Source organism: Argopecten irradians, chromosome 15, assembly GCF_041381155.1.
Source record: "Argopecten irradians isolate NY chromosome 15, Ai_NY, whole genome shotgun sequence".
Lineage (NCBI taxonomy): Eukaryota > Metazoa > Mollusca > Bivalvia > Pectinida > Pectinidae > Argopecten > Argopecten irradians.
The window spans coordinates 30,485,139-30,500,207 of NC_091148.1; the positions used below are offsets into that span (position 1 = coordinate 30,485,139).

General features: G+C 33.8%; 1 long non-coding RNA gene across 1 annotated transcript in view; it reads left to right on the forward strand.

Moving 5' to 3' along the window:
- The first annotated feature begins 4,553 nt into the window (after nt 1-4,553).
- LOC138309481 (uncharacterized) overlaps nt 4,554-15,069 on the forward strand; it is a 34,131-nt gene continuing 23,615 nt past the window's right edge. The window contains exon 1 of the long non-coding RNA XR_011206286.1: nt 4,554-4,703. This is a non-coding gene — a long non-coding RNA (uncharacterized lncRNA). The remainder of the gene's footprint in view (nt 4,704-15,069) is intronic.

Here is a 15,069-nt window from a genome sequence, read left to right on the forward strand (position 1 = left end):
ACCCCTATTTTGGTCCGTTCTCAGGTTTTTCCGTGTTTGCATTTCACAGAGTTAGTTCCCTTGCGGGTAGGTATCGATTGTTACGTCATTATTTTGTGAGCGCAATTCACGCCGTTTTCTCCTAAACGTATGACGTTACGCTCGAAAACATATGACGTCACAATCAATACCTACCCGCAAGTGCAGATAACTCTGTAATAGGCAAATTCGGAATAGGGTAGACACTATCATAGTGTTTTTTTTCCGTTTCCCCGGCCCTCTTCAAATGGGTTGGGTAGTTAGAAAGCTGTTAATTAAACGAACAGCAGTTTCTACAAATCTTATTACTCAACCAAACATGGACTATTACATATAAGCAAAACCATTTAAATACAGTACAATTTAATTCATAAAATCTGTATTATGTGGGGTTTTATATACATTTGTATTTATTTACTCACAGGTAAGGATTTATACAGATATCAGACTTTAGAGTCATGAACTGTCTTTAGTTTAGACTTAGCCAATCGAAGATGACATTACAAAAACTTACGTAATTTCTAATTGGTTTAGTCCAAATTTAAGATTGTTTCACGGATCCAGAATTTCTTAAAAACACGTGAAAAAGAGTCTTAGTTAGCAATGTTTGAAAAGGTCGGTAGAGAAAGAGGTAACAAATATATTTTTTAGCCTTAGCTTGATGAAGATGACAACTAAGTTGTTGCATCATTTGGCCTTAGTCTGAATAAGATATCCAAGTAGTTTAGGTTATGTACAGAGGAAAACTACAGTCGCCGTGGTGACTAAGTCTAAATTGACAACATATACTACATACACAATCCGACTTTACAAAGACAAAGAAGAAAAATATAAATATGAATTAATACATCCCCTATCTTGTCACATACGCAACAAAAATCGAATGTTTTAAATGGACATCTGATAATGACATGATATATACATGAAAGAATATCTAGGTTCTGTGTTGGCGTATAGCTACGATCTAACACCTGATGCAGACGTCATCGAGTTAATCTAGTTATCGGGTTTAATCATTACACAATGTAACATTTATAAGCAGGAATCCAGCCCTTCTCACTGCTATTGAAATGTCATAATGTAACATTTATAACAGCAGTCCGGCCCTTCTCACTGCTATTGTAATGTCACACTGTCACTGACCGGTATCACGACACCTCGACTGACCGACGGTCACTCCTTCACCAGACAGCCTTGTGTCATATATAACTCATGTTTCATCATACGTAATAACCGCACAGGCAGAAATATCAGGTAATCTCAACAACATTTCATTTCAATAATAAATTGATAAAGGACTGAATAATAGGCGTTCCATAACTAATAATGGCCAAATTAGTGATTTATTGTATTTTCAGGGCTTTTATATATTAAGTTTTAAGATGTTCTTACAACCCATGCTTCATAAACCTAATGACAACACATACATATGTAATGAAATCTGAACGAACATAATTCGCACATTTTGTATACAATGAATATAACTATTTGTTGTAATTCGTCATACGCTTCCATTTGAAGCTAAACAAAATGAATAGAATGATTGACAGACAGCAACATTTCATTGTTGTGTCTTTCTCTTTGTAATATTGGGTAATGCTGCCAGAGACACAGACTAAGTAAGTCTCACACGGTGGCATTATACTGACACCGGACAAACCAGTCGTCCATCTCCCTTATAAATATAGTTGTTTATTCAAGGATACCTTGTGTCCAATTGTAGTTCCATGTACCATTTGTGGTTTAGATAAATAAATTCTAGTCTTCTTCCCCTTCTTCCTAAACGACATTTAGATAACTTAATGACAGAGAAAACAATAACAAAACAGACGTTATCACCAAAACAACAAAGAAACAACATCAACAACAAAAAATAAAGTATTACAGATAATTGTAGTGTTTTATCTGATACGGAACTGCAGATGAAATGCCGGGATCAAAATAGAAGTTCCATTCTTAACCCGAAATCATGACTTCATAACAAAATTAATATCTGGAATTTTAGTAAAAGCTGACTCTGTTTTTATGTGGCTTACTTAATGTTGTCTGTAGGGACTAGTTATGTTCAAGGTATTAGCACTATCTGGCTAGTGAAATGTCTGGAATCCCAAGACAGCGTTCTCAACCAACGTATTTTATTTTGTTTTTGGATATTTCTTTGTGTTGTATAAGTTAGGAGTTGTGTAATTTCACATGTAAGCCTATCAGGTAACTTGAAAACAAGTTATTATTAAAACTTATATCACAATAAGGCATAAACGCAAAGGTCATAGGTACATGTATATGTTTCAAATTACTTTAATATATCTTAAATGTCATTGCAATATTTGTATGTATATTATGTATCATCATCTGTGTTACAGGTGGGCTGTAATGAAAAACAGTTCATGATACAAAATTTCATCTTTTAATGCATTCACAATGAAGATGACTTTTACAGCAAGGTTCGCATTTGAAAATCTGTTGTCATTTTTGTCAACGTTATAGTATCTTTAATTCTGTTTAGTGAGTTTTCTAAATGCTTTTGTTATAGGAAATGCATGTCTTGTACTTTTATGTAGTATCTGATAATCATATTTATCCCATAACTGGCCATCCAGCCATGTCTTAAATATCATAAGACATACATGTACATGTTAATATTTACATTTCCTTGCACTTCTACTATATAAACTAACCAAGGCAAAGTGAAGTATATGACGGTATAACTGACACCCAAAACGTGAGTGACCATTATGACGTCAACTGATCACCATCAAAATGGCTGTTCCATCTTGTGGATTAAATCTTTGTTGATAAACGGTTTTTCTGGTCTAGCTTAAACAATGTTAAAGCAGAGACCCTAAAATGAGTCGATAATGTAAATATAAGCATAAAACTATTTTCCTATGGCATCTATGGTCTATATACATGCCCGAGATTTGCAGACAATCATGTCATGATGTCTGCAAAGCTCATGCATCTATATAGACCATAGATTCCATAGGAAGCTTAATAGTTTACTAACACTGTTATGACGTCACAGGAAGTTTTGACGTCATAATCTATATATGACGTCGCATGTTTGTCTCAGTAGACGGAAACATCACATCCAAGCCGTATTTCTACTGTTTTATATAGAGACAAAATTAAACATTTTACTTACATTTCCATTAATAACAGTTATGTGATAAATAAAATCTTACACTCGTGACTATCTAATATGAATATTTAATAAATTTCATCTTACATAGTCACTCATGTAAGATCCTCTGTATGTTAAATATACAAGCTGTACGTATCTACCCCCCATTTCCCTCATTATGATCAATGATTAACGAATGTTATCCGTCGCAGTATCAACCTGTTTGATACTGGTGATTCAGTACCCGAGGCGGTGCCAATATACCTTCTGTAGGGAGGTGGTTTTCCCCGGGTACTCCAGCTGTACGTCACCTCCTAATCGTGACTCGTCCTTAATTGACCCCGACTGTTAAAAGGACATTAACCTACTCAAGCTAGGCTTCTGTACCATAAGAACAGTAACAGGCACCAAACCAATCTAACTTCACATCGTAGGAGGTAATTACCACTGATACATATCATCACCCAACACATGCTCGAACCCATCAAGGATGTGCACTTCTACGAACTCAAATATTTCCTATTCTTCATTTTCTTTCTCATGTAGACCATATCGTAATAGAACATGAAAGAAAAAAACGTATATGTTATAAGTTATCTTTCGTAGATATTTCTGTCTGTATTTCTCTCCGAATAACGATGAAAGACATATTGTAATTGCATTATAGGCTACGGTCCGCTTGTATTATTTTCTTAATCATGATAAAAAAGAAGTAAAACAAACAATAACTATATATACAACTACAACATTAAAAATATGCCAGCAACAATGATTTAAGTAAAATAGTGAAATGTGAAAGTTGAGAAATTGAATTAATCCACAAAGCGCTAGAAATAAAAATGTGTCCGTGACTTGTTTTCTAAAGATATCAGACGTTTGTTACTGGTATCTTAACTGGTTCATAATAACGACAATTGTTTAACAATTAATACAAGAACTATTTAATGTAAGTTAATCCGAAAAATGTATTGACCACAAGAAAATTAATATTTTGCATTTAAAGAATCTTTAATCTGAACAAATTGCTTTGTTTTAAATCGTACATACAGCAATTTTCCATAGGTATGTATTGTCAATTGTAGATATTGATCCAGAGGAATAAAGATTTGCTACCTGTATTTGAAATTTGACCATATTTACAGCATTTTTTACTAAGTCGCAACGATATTTTTTGAATGAATTTGCGAACACGTTTTTCAATCATATGCTGGAAAGAAAACAAAGTATATAACGTGGGGTTTTTTCTCCAAAATATTCGACAGCAATAACGTACTAATCTGATTATTTTTTATGAACAAAAGTCTGTTCTGTTATGGTCCTAATAATGCATTGTTTCGCTAAACTCCATGTAGGTGGAACTTATTGATCCACCTGATAGCGCATGCGCGGTCCGGTTAAGAAGTTCTCAGCCCTCCGCCGCACGTGCTCAGTATTACAGTCAAGTATTCCTTGTGACTGTCACATAAACCCGAGCAGGCCAACGAATGACGCTCTACTTCTGTGAGTTACCTAGCGACGTGTTATAACTACCTCCGACGACCGACGTGCCTACCATTTAAAAGTAAGTCTATTACTGCAAACCAACATTCTTTCGCGGCTGCTAATTTTCGCAATTTCCATTTCAAAACAAGTTCGCGAAGATAACATTCGCAGTTTTAAAAAAAAGAACAGAAATTTATATTAATATTTTTACTCGCAGAGGTGGACACTATGACTTATGCGACAAACCACTTCCTTACGTTCTTTAATATTTAATGCCAATTTAATTGGTATCATTATTAATTCGCTGATATAAACTTATGTTTAGATCGCTTTATTCGCGAAAGTAAATCGCACGTGAAAGAAAGTTGGTTTATACTACATTGAGATATAATGTTAATTTGTATACACATTTTATACATTCATCATACCTTTGCATTTTAAACGTTTCTTCCAATTCTTAAAACGTTAACGATTTTGTTATGCAGTAATTTCAGTCGTCCACTTCATGAAAACATTTTTTTTCTTTGATATCTTTGATGAGTCCTTGAAACATCCTGCCATTCCACATGACATTAATACTGTTAATACAGGTTACATTTTTATCATTCTGTCTCTATCATTGGCTTATGTTGAAGTTGGCGGACATTTCCTTGACCACGAATATAGCCAAATTTAATCTCTAGAAGGATTACATTTACAACTTCAAATCAACCTCATTGAAAACATGTTTTTTCGCAATTTCCTTCTGCCTGCAAAAATGCTTCCCAACAAACTTTGTAAAAACATATATAGGTTATTTTGCGATTAACTAACCTAATTTAGTATATTTAATGTATATGTCGATATTTATTTAATGCTGTTATAGCATGGCTTTCCTCAGTATTACAGTTCAAGTATATGTCAAAGTAAAAAAGGTTTTCCTTGATACTATCAAAGTAAATTTTTCAAAATACTTTTTTGTAACTTATTAATTTTTTCGCCATTTAAAAACATTCCAACAATGCAAATGCATTTTGCACTGTACATTTTTCCAACTATAAAAATATATATATAATGTATCGTACGGTAAACTAGTGTCCAATACATTATATCTCCAGAATATTTTATGGAATGTAGTAACACAGGCGTAAATCCCTAATTTAGATATAATTCTCTCGAACGATAACACGTCACTGGCGTTGTAACTTCTATCAAATTCACATGAATACTAAGAGAATTAGGCACATTTCACATCACTGAAATGGTAACTTTGGAAATATGACAATGAGGACACCATATTGATGTTCTTGCAATGCAATGCGGGATCAGACATTTATAATACAATAAAACGTGTAATCCGTTATCCGTACGTACGACAATACCTTTGATATGTAACTTAAAAAAAAAAAATTCTACTAGCGAAAGAAATATCAGTTTCTCACGCCGACTGGTCAAGGTACAATGTCTTATACCGCGTAAATGGCAGTATCCTGTAAAACTAACTAGAAACTGGACGCCCTCATACGTTGTTCACTTCTGGAAGGTAATCATAGCAGACATCAGCCACACGAGAGAATAAAAACATTATCATAATACCTTCATTGGCAGAGTCATTTTTTGAAAGAATCATTTGCGGGTCCCAAAAAACGTGTCCGTCCATACAATGTACCTTCTGATGTTAAAATTGGACCCAAAACGTTGCTTGTCCTGCCTTTAAATGGGCGCATGTGGTATTACCCGTATTATCCCATGTCCATCCCACTCAACTTTGTCTCATTCCGTTTTGCTATATGTAAGCGAAAGCGGAAGTATCATTGAAATCGGGCCCCGATTTCCCAAAAACTGACTTAAGTCATAAATCATATTAGTTACATAAGGAGAACAACTTAAGTTTTGACTTAAGTCTGCACTTTTGTTTCGAGAAATCGGCGCTAGTACTCTTTAATTGGTATGAAATGTCATAGCAACTCTGTTAAGTCGAACACGAATAATTCGAAAACTATGTTGGTTTCGAGGTATTTTGTTTGTCTCGATCGATTTTTCAAACCATAGCCTAGTCATGGGAAAATGAACCGTTAATTCGAAGAAATTAACAAATAAAGTCTGTGAGAATGGGAATATTTTTTAAAAGATTGTCAATCTAATGTATGTAACCTAAACACGTATGCCATGCTATGCACGATGTATTGTTAGAATTGATTTTGTTAAAAACTTGAATTCTAAGATCACTCGGATACTAAAGTCCCTTCCACTTTGAGGAAAGGAAGTGGGATTTTATTAACATGACTTATTACTGTAATGCGCAGATGATTCACTAAGAACTGTCATTGTGTCACTTAAGCAGTAATACCACTGATTTGACAGTGATTTGAAATGCCCATTTGGGTGAATCCGTTGTCAATACGATTAACAATAAGGTGATAATTCAATTGTTATCAGTATGCTTTTGTCACTATTAACACATAACCAATTCAGTTATACCAGGACAGAATTATATTAATCGAACAACAGCATTATTAACGCTATTGAATCTTTATCATTTGGGCGCTTCATGCTCGTTTCAAGCGTGTGGATTTTGGTATCATGGGAGGGATTAGTAAACATTGAAGTGTCGTGATATCAAGGTATTTGGACACCTTTGTCATCACTTGATTTTCATTAGTGTTACGTAAATTAGATTTAATTGATTTATCATGGCGATTTCAACGATGAAGGGGGCAATTCTGAAGTGTAATACTGTAGGCCAACTTTATTTTGTGGCTACTCAATTTCGCGATTTTCATTTCAAAATATATTCGCGGAGATTAGGTTTCGCGGATTTAAAATTGAATGAAGATATCACTGACTTTAATTGTGCAATAATTCTCTAAGAAATCAATTCGCGGAGGAATACTTTCACGACTTTGTCTTGATCGCGAAATTCGCGAAAATAAAATGAAATATGTGTCTGGTGAAAAAAATGTTTAGAACTCGGCAAGCCTTATAATACTCAGCCGAAATCTTTCTCTCGGATTGAATTAACAGACCCTTGTCAGATTGTATTAAATCTATCAGAGCATCTGGTTTGATTTCTACTTGTGCTCTCATTGAGTACCTTTGTAAATCTGCGGTTCTGGTTTAATTGATTTTGGTTTTATGTTTAAATTATTATTTGGGAATTCGTCGACGTTGACAATCGATAATTCAGATTGAACAGTGTCTTGGTGTTACTACGTCATGATTACCTGCATCATATACCGGCTCCCTTATTTAAACAATACATTGGTTCCGTGATGTTTCATACTCAATATCATTTTAAAAAGGGTTTGTTCGTTTGAGAGTCATTTTCCCCATAACATAAAAATGTTTTACACATTTATTCAAAATATCATGTTTGTGTTCCTGATCATATAGGATTTACAATTACACAATTTTGGATAACTTAAATTTATCAAATGGAAATAGGACTTCCTAAGAAATTCTCTCAGAAATATTTAAAAAGAGAACTTATACGGACTGGTTGGCCTCTGACGTTTGGTTATGGTATAACGTCTAAGAGGAACAGTCTAATGCAAGAACATTTTGACTTCTCAGATATATACATACTTAAGCAAATATTAGGAAAAAATAACAACAGCAATAAAAAGGGAAAACACCAACAAAACAATAACAATATAACACACGTATCCGGTGTATTACTGAACTTTAGAAACCATTTTTGTAAGGTATGATTATGTCAGTTGTTATTATTGTTTTAGCCTTTAGAATATCTAACAAGATGTACTTAAAATACATTTGGTGCAGTTGTTTTATATCTCATATCTGTTTTTGTTTAATTTAATGAAACGCAGATATTTTCATGTTTCGAAACCTTCATCCATATCATCAGTTATCAGGGAATCTGATATTTAATGTCTATAAAGCTAATAGAGACTTGGAGCAATTTCACGGTTGATTTTAAGATTGTATTTAGACACATGTATAATATTTCTCATTTCAATATGACGTATAGATTGTTTATTGTGTTACATTAATCTTCCCTATTGTTTGTATACCGTTTCTGTTGATTAATTCGAACGTTCCTCCTCTTCAGCTTTTAAGTTTTCAGACATTTCTGTACAATTCTTTATTTTGTAGCATTTCCCATGTTTTACCACAGATTTATAATCTCGACCTTTATTATCTTCGTCTTATTTTTTATCATTCACTTACCATTATAACAATATTTTGATAACAGGTATAATGTTAAACTTTTACACTTTCACTTTGATAATAACAGCGGATCAGGCACGTGTGCATCGCAGCAGTTTGGAATGTTTTAACGCTAATGCACATTATGCTTACTCTGTTTCGAAATGTCATTGCTGTTTTCAATAAGTAGTAGACGATGTGAAAATAGTTAAGGTATCCGATATATTACAAATAACCTTTGGGTGTTCAAAACCGCGTTTTACAGGTGCCACGGACTTGCCGCAGGTCGATGATCTTTCACAGGGTTCACCTATTTCCAATCTCATAAACATGACACCGTTACTAGAGCAATCAGCTTACCAAAATACTCATTGAATCAATGAGCGACAAAAATACTCGCATGTCACTTGATCAGCGTAGGCTCACTCCGTCATATTATAGAGTTAACTCCCTTGCGGGTAGCTATCCATTGTGACGTCATTATTTTGTGTTCGCATATCACGTCGTTTTCTCGGAAAATTGTGACTTTACGCTCGCAAACACATGACGTCACAATCAAAACCTACAAGCAAGGACAGACAACTCTGTTATATGCAAACACAGAATTATGTTAAAGAGTCTCGATACTGTAACACGACAATAGTATTGTAAACCAACGTTCCTTAGCCGCTATTAAATTTCACGATTTCCATTTCAAAAGTTCGCAAAAATCAATATTTGTGAAGTTGAAAATTAAATATAATTTTCTATCAATATAGATGATGCAGATGTTAACTCGCGGAGATAAAATTTCGTGAATTCCCCTGGATGGTGAAATTTGCGAAAGTGAATAGCACACGAAAGACAGTTGCTATACAGAATAATTAGTGATAGCCAAAGCGATAATTTTTTTATAACGATTAACTAGGTTAATATTGTTCCGTGTAATACTTTACAGATGCTTGCCAATGACTATCCTAGTGTGAGAGTGTAAGACAATCAATGAAGTGTGTCCATTAGATGATGTCACACTAGACACATCAAATCAAACGAATGGAGGTCACGCCCTCATACGCACGTGGCAATGGAATGCACTGAATCAAAGTAGAATAACGAACATGTCTCCTAATGCGCGTGACACGAACTTGACCCTATCAAAGTAGCCGGACCATTTTTGAAAGCATATGACTATAGTTGGCATCAATCAAAACAATATTGAACTTATTTACCAATAGGTGCGTTATCGACATGACGAAAATAAAAAAAACAACAAAGATATATAACAATTTGAATGTGGCAAATAATTTACATGGCCACCTCTACATACATGACTACTCGTTTAATAAGACCACTCTTTGAAAATCCCAAATTACAAATTTCAACACAATTGAACCTGTGTAGTGACCCCAGACTATAAAGGCCACTTTTCCTCTGTCTCTTGTGTGATCTTATAGTCAGTTTTCACTGTGCATTGTAACGAAAAGTGTTCAAATATATATGAAAGAGAAACAGAAAGCGAATGAATTAATCATGAACCATCATATTGCACAATGTGGAACTTAACTAAAAGGAAATTTAACCCTTTAACAGTTGTAGGTTTTGAAAGAGGTGAGTGATGGTATACGGTAAATATCTGCTAGTGACTTGTTAGTGTGTACTCACGGGACTAAGTGTAGCTTTGATGTTACTCCGTGACGCACCTATTGATCATTTATTCTGTCGAAACACAGAATCTACGTGTTTGTAATACAATGTTCATATCATTGTAGTTACACTGTATCTTCGATGTTACTCTGTCATTTGATAAACAAAAAACAAACAAAAAACAACAACAACAAAAAACAACAACAAAAAACCCAAAAAAACTCACTGTTTGCTTTATCTGAGGAGTCAAAGTTATTTTCCAATATGCCATTTTCGAGATATCAAACTGATGTCTGTAAAGTAATTTACTACCGTGCAGTCCAATCTTTCGGTGATTATGACGTCATGTTTATTTCGATTTTTATGTTTTGTGACGTTACTCTAACCGTAAGATGAGACAAGAAGACGGCAATTTGTACTTTGCAAACGTCGTTTGCAACCCCAGTAATAAGGTATTTAATGAATCTTTAGCCGGAGTATTAAATGGAAACAAGATTCCAAAACTAGGGAAAAAATTGTGGAATGGACATGAAGCTGGAAACATTTCCTTTCATTTTCCAGTTCTAATTGTTTGTCACCTGTCACATATACTCATAAGTTGTGAGAGATTTGCGGCCACAAAAGGCTGACATATGTAAAGAAACAAATGAAATATTCAGAAATAAAATGACGCTTTGATAGTATCTGATTGACATATTTGAAACTGACCGCTGATTCATTATGTGTTGGCATAATTAATGACGAAACTTAAATTCCAGTTATCTTATTACGTCAATTACAAAACAATTAGATTCAGTTAATTGTATCAAAATTTTCTGTAATATTTCTCAAAATATATATGAAATAAAAACATAGTTAATAAAACATTAATTAAAATGCTTCAGTTAATTTCATAATTTTTTGTTAAAACATTACATAAAAAAACATGAAATAAACACATTGTTAATTAAAAGATTAATTAAAATGCTTTAACCCTCAGCCATATGGAAATACTTTATCATTACACCCAGATCTCTTTCAAATCTAATTAAAAAAAAACTACATGGTAAAGTAATAGATTAAATGTCTTCTGTTGGATTATATAACCCACTGATCTAGCGAGTTTATTATCACCATAGCTTTTCCATACGAATAATTTAATCAGCTCTGACATTTAACGTTAACAATAACACATTCTAGCAGAATTATTCATTTGGTGTTGTGAACGGTTCCCAGCCAATGATCTCCATATTTTGCGGTTCGATTAGTAAGTTTAACGTCTTATTAACAGCCAGGGTCATGTAAGGAAGTGCCAGGTTTGTTGGCGAAGAAAAGCCTGAGTACCCGGAGACAAACTATCGACCAGTGGCAACTGTCCAACATGGGATTCGAATTCGCGACCCAGGGGTGGAGGGCTTGTGGTAATATGTCTCAACCACTCGGGCATGTGCGGCCCCTTATAACAATGACACAACAAACGTGTGTTAAGGAGTTTAAATCTAGATTCAATTTTCATTGGAAACTAAGGTCTTGTTATCAAAGCGTCAGTCCTTTACTTGGAACTGAAGTCAGATCTAGTTGTTTTTTTCTTCTTTTTTCCCCCTTTTTTAAAAAAAATTTCCTCAAAATAGGTTACGTCTAGTTGCTCTAGTTCTTAATTTGACTTAACAGTCAATTACAAAATAGTGTCAAGTCTTCAGAATGTGAATTAGTGTATTCCCTACTGTGACTTCAGCCTCACTGATATCTCTATCCTTCACAGTTGGTTGATGACTTTGTACGGCATTACACTGTAAACCTGATATTGTTACGGCGTAAGTAGCTAAATAAAGGTCATAAGGGCTAGATAAAGAGCAACAAACATAACCTAAGGATGACACAAAGAAAAGATTGTTTTACTATCCGGAGACACATCAAGTGTATTTTACGACCAGTGTCAAGGATCCTATATTATAAATAGCACAAGGTAAAATTAAAAACCTAATTATTTCCGCGTTCTTTTGTTTGTGTGTTGTCAAAGAGGAATAAAATATTAATTATCACAGGAAACCTTATATCAAAATACTTTCTTTACTTAACTCTTACCATTCCAACCAGACTTTCTGAAAGCTCTTTGTTGACGCACATCTCGGTCATCCATACGTTACTAGAATTGTCGGAACCATGCAGAACTCTGCCTAAGACAGGCTACAGATTGTATCAACCATGATATCTGGCAATATTTTCGCCAATGTCCGAATTTATATAAAATTGAATATGTGTATAGGGTTTGATGTGAAGAAATACCCCGTTGTGTATTGCTATGTATTCTTAAAAGTAGATGCAAAATATCTGTATTATAAATTAAGTTTACTCATCAAATATGAAAATATTCATATGAAAATGAAATACTGTAAAGTTGTGAATTTGTTTTCGACATACATTCCCGTTTTAATTCCATAGTGAGTTTTTCATGGCAAATTTATCTCGCGATTTAATGTTAGAAATATTACCGTACTTTTGAATGAAATGTTTCAGCGATCTCTTATCATCATTCCCAAACTTTGATCGCACATGTTGCTGTACAGTACAAAGTTTTAGTTTCATTGCCGGTGGTAACGCTGTTTGTTACACTGTAATTCGATATGATGACAACAGTGCTATAGATTTGATAAGCATCGAAATGTCCATGAAGGATCTCGGTAATGTAAATCAAAATCGATAGAACCTTTAGATTATATCAAAGGGAAAACCCAGAATCAATACACTATGAAACGTTAATACACACACGGTCGTACTAGTAGTTAAGTTTCTATAGGAAGACAACTTGTCGACAATTTTATATTTAACAGACAGTTTAAATCATCATTACGCTAAATCTACAACAAATAAAAATAGTTTAAAAAATGACTTTTTTATGTTCATTTCCATCTTTATAATTTCTAGACAAAGTCAGATGATGCTAACTATTAAGTGCTTAGTTCTGAATGCTTTGCGCTCTCATATGTTCCCATAGATGAGAATTTTATATCCATAACATATTTTGATATTTTAAATTGGGTAAACAATGCATTAATGATAACATTTCTCTTGTGAAATTTTAATTGTTACATTAAAGACTTTCTAAATTATCCTGCAGTTTTGTGTCAATTTATTTACACTAAAGAATAAGTTTGAATAGGTTTTAATAGGCATATTAAATAAAATATGAGTGTAGTAAAATAATCCCCAATGAACCCAGTCTGATGTTTGAAAATAATAACTCTATAGCATGACGATATTGTCAAGTTATTCCTTATAACATAATTTTACGCAGTGGAATTTAAAATGTTTGAACGATAATTGGTATGTATTCATGTAAATGAATGTCTGATTAATACAAAAAATAATATAAAAATAACTTTTGATAAATCGCCTTCGATGGCTGCACAATCAGTATTTTATTCCGTATAGGGCAAAGTGCCATGTATTATTTTGAGACGTAATAAACTTTTTTAATATATTTATCTTGAAGAAAAGTAAGAACCTCAAACTTTTTGATATTGGTTATAGTGTAAAAATCTTTTGCAACTGAAGTACAGTACTTATTCGTATTAAAATACTACATTGCAACTGTTTTATATGGAAATATACCATTTGTTAAATTTGGCTGAACGTTGGCTAAATTCCCATCAAAGGAAGCTAGTAGTAACTTGTGGTAATGCCTCATGATTACCTTGACTGATTGCCGCTATGGTTGTTCCTTAGTGGATAACTTCACCACGGCGTAGCGTCTTTAAAAGTGCTGTTGTCACAAAAACAAAATGTTAAAGAGATGAGACAAAACCAGAAAATTGTTGTTCATCAGCGAAAATGACTTGAAAGCATCACTGATTTTTAATTTAAATACGTTCTCGCATGACTGTAGTTTAAAACACATGATAGCCACGTCTGTCATTTCCACCAATGTCCTTAACGTCATGTGTTCTTCTGTTGAATCTAAACAGCATGTTTTAATGTTTAACATGGCATGGTTAATAAGACAAATTAAAACACATGACACGTCGATGATCAAAATAAAACAACTTGTTCTCTTTCTGTTCTCACCAATTAAGTAACGATGTAATTAATCGCAGCATGGAAACGACATGTAACGATGTGTCAAATGCTTCTACATCGCTGAATTTTTAGTTTGGTTTTAAGATCGTAAAAGATTTTATTTGATTCGACCTCGAATGTACTCCCGCGCGGAACTCGCTTAACAGAACCTAGCAATCCCTAGGGAGGGAGTAGAAATGGTAACGTTTTATAGTCGATGTCACAGGGAGGAAGTAGTGATGGTAACCTTCTGTAGTTGATAGTCAAGGTCACAGAGATGCAGTGTTAATACCAATAAATGACATTGGATACTGTTGTTAGTTGAGGAAATCGGGGTCACAGGCACGCAGTGATAAATCAACATTTTCGGTTATCAAATCTATTGCATTGTTTGTCACCATATCTGATGATCTAAGTCATTGGGATTGACCTTTACTGTCCTATTTGTAAGGTTTTAATATGTAAGCTAAATAAGGTTCATATGATGCCAATGGAGCATAAGTCTTTATAACAAATAAGCAAGAAGAAAATAACTGTAAGGTAACACGATTTCTATAGTACAAAACCAAGCTATGATAGTCAGCTAGTCTGAGCTTATCAACAACGTCACTTGAGCGAATAACAAGTGAATAATTTCT